Consider the following 2947-nt stretch of genomic DNA (forward strand, 5'->3'; position numbering starts at 1 on the left):
TCAAGGCCAGGCTGGATGAGGCTTGGAGCAACCTGGTCTGGTGGAGGGTGTCCCTGCCCATGGCAGGGGGCTTGAAACTAGATGGTCTTAAGGGCCCCTCCAACCCCAAACCAGTCTGTGACTCTATAATCATGCACAAATGTGATGCAAACAGCATCAGGCAAGTACCGCTCACTTGGCTCTGACCAAGCTAGTGCCATCAGGAGAAGCTGGCTCCAGGTCAGCGTCCCACCCTGCATCCAGGCGATGAGCAAGGCATGGTGCAATACTAACGTGCTCTCTGGTGTCCAGGAGCAGAGCAGGTCCCCAGCTGGGGCACTGCTAAACATGTGCAGCCTTTTCTGGAAGTGGTATGTCTTAAAATGTGTGCGTTTCTCAGAGCAGGCCTACCCTGCAAGACTTCTCTACTTGTCACAGCACTTGCACACAGCACAGAGGGTAGGTAGTCTTACTGACTCAACACTGCAGAGGCACAGCCCGCACTGCTGACACCGAATTCAAGTGCATGCACTTGCCCCATGCGATTCAGACGCAAGAGAGATGCCCCATTCTCCTCCAAACCCTTACTTGAAGGTGGCACAGTTCAGGGATTTTAAAGCTCTCCCTTCTCAAAGGTGATGCTTACAGACTGCTGGGGTAAGTATTCCATGCCTACCTGAGAGAAGTACAGGATCCTATTCATGCCGGAACAGATACCTTCATGTGCTTACAGAAGTAAGTCTGGCTCACTATATATTTTGGAGCTACATAAAATAAATTAAGAAAGAAAAACAAGGCAGTACTGTGATTCCTATCCTGCAAACACTGAGGGCGTGGGCAACCATGCGGAGTCCAGCAGGACTCAAGTGCTTAGAGTTAAGCACATGATAAACGTTTGAAAGTGCAGGAGATGCATTTTGTAGAACCCCCATCCCACACGCCGCTTGCTTCTCCCTGCTGACTTTGTGCCAATTAAGTCTCTCAGTGCATCAGAGCCCCTGTTAGACAGCCGAGGAGGGGTCTCAGGTCCAAGGGAAGAGACCTCGAGCGCACAACAAGCTAAGTGAGGATTTTCCATCAAACATCCACTCAGGGCACAACTCCCACCAACCTTTTTGTGAACCTTGCCTGAAAACATTGTTTCTGGCGATTAGAAAGCAAAATCTAGACCATTTTCAGTTCACTTTTATGCATATATGGCCAAGAGTTCAGGACTTCAGCAACCACAAGTGTTTCCACTGAGAGCCATCAAGAGAAGTAGCTGGGTTTCAGACTGGTCACCCCCCCAGCCGATCAGGTCTAAGTCGTTTAAGAGCATGCACACCTCTCTGTACAGATATCGTACCAGTCTGAGAAATGTTTTACTTACCGTTTGTGACACGCATCAGTATTTCAGAACAGTCTGTCAAAAGTGATTTGTTTCTTACTATTTCGATGCAACTAAAAAAAACGTGTGAAGTTTTAAAGGTGCAGCCTGAAAAAGCAATCACTTCAGCATTATTCCAGCAGGAGAGTGAACAGACCATACCACTGACCAGCCTATAAGCATTTTCAGCCTCAGTTGCAGATCCCTTTCAGGGGGAGGGAGATAATGCTTTGATTGTTGATTTAAGATGAGTGTGGGTAAGGTCTCAAGAATGAGTGATGAGAGAAAAAAAAAAAATCTATCAGGTTCTCACTTCTTTCTGAAGAGTCTTAGGGCCTTGCTTGGAAATATTCTGGTATCACTGAAAAGCTTGACTTTATAATCACACACTCCTTCAGGATCAATTTAAAGGGACAGCATCAGACTGAAACCTAATTTCATCAAGTGCACTATCAGCATTAAGAGTTGTTTTAATCAAAGATACATTTTGCCATAACTCAGGTATTTCATCTCTCACAACTGAGAGTTCAAAACAGACTCATCTCCATGTGTCCCTCATTTGTATTCAGTTGCATAAGAGCATCACACTCAGGACTCAAGTACTGCAACGGGATGATGATATTTAAACAAAAAAAGGTTTCATTGGACTGTTGGGTTCACTGTTAAGAATTTTTTTTTAACCAAGCTGGCATCAGTGAACCACAAAGTCATCAAAAGCTGCCACACATTTCCTGCGTCACAGCGCTTCCTCCCTTTCAACATGACTCTGCCTGCTATTTTCTCATGAGTTTCTACAGCTTTTTCTCCACCCTTTTCTTCTCTACCTTCTTTCTTCCTTCTTTTGCCATACTGTTGATCTACTCTTCCCCAAACAATAGAATTAAAATGTAAAAACTCTTTAAAAAAATGCTTGAAAGAAAAATCACTGCCACCAGTGAAATTCACGCACCTCCCATCCTCTGCGCACCACACCGCTGCGAGGCCGGGCTCTGGCTGTGCTTCCCCTGCCACCGCAGCACCTCCATCCCGGCCGAGTCCTTCTGCGTCCAGCGACACGGTCCTCATCCCGCTGCGGGGCAGGTGCCCCAGCCGCAGGGCAGCCCCAGGAGGGCAGATACCAGGTGTGCTGCTGCGACGGGCAGGGCGCTGGTGGCAGGGCTGCTGCAGGGGAGGCGGCTATGGGAAGAGGCTGGGGCTGTCCCAAACCGGGCAGCGCCGCAGGCAGCAGCCAGCCGGGAGGAGAGCTGACTGGAGCTGGGTCTGGAACAGGATGGGAATGTAGGGTTGTTTTGCCACAGGTGCTTTAGTGTGTGCGTCTTGGGTTTTTTTGTTTGCCAGCACTGAACTGGCTATTAAATATTTATGTTAACTGGCAATAAATTAAGCTAAATTCCCCAAGACAAGTCTGTTTTGCCCGTGACAGCAACTGGTGAGGATTTCCCTATCCTTATTTTGACCCAGGAGCTTTCCCTCTTGTTCCTCCTGTTTTCTGCCCAGTCCTGCTGGGTGGGGTGGGGGGTCAAGCGAACATCTGTGAGGGGACCTGGGTGCAAGCCAGCCCCTTCCATGGCCATCCGTGGGATGATGCCCACCCAGCTCAGT

Source organism: Eurypyga helias, unplaced genomic scaffold, assembly GCF_000690775.1.
Source record: "Eurypyga helias isolate BGI_N326 unplaced genomic scaffold, ASM69077v1 scaffold2889, whole genome shotgun sequence".
Taxonomy (NCBI): domain Eukaryota; kingdom Metazoa; phylum Chordata; class Aves; order Eurypygiformes; family Eurypygidae; genus Eurypyga; species Eurypyga helias.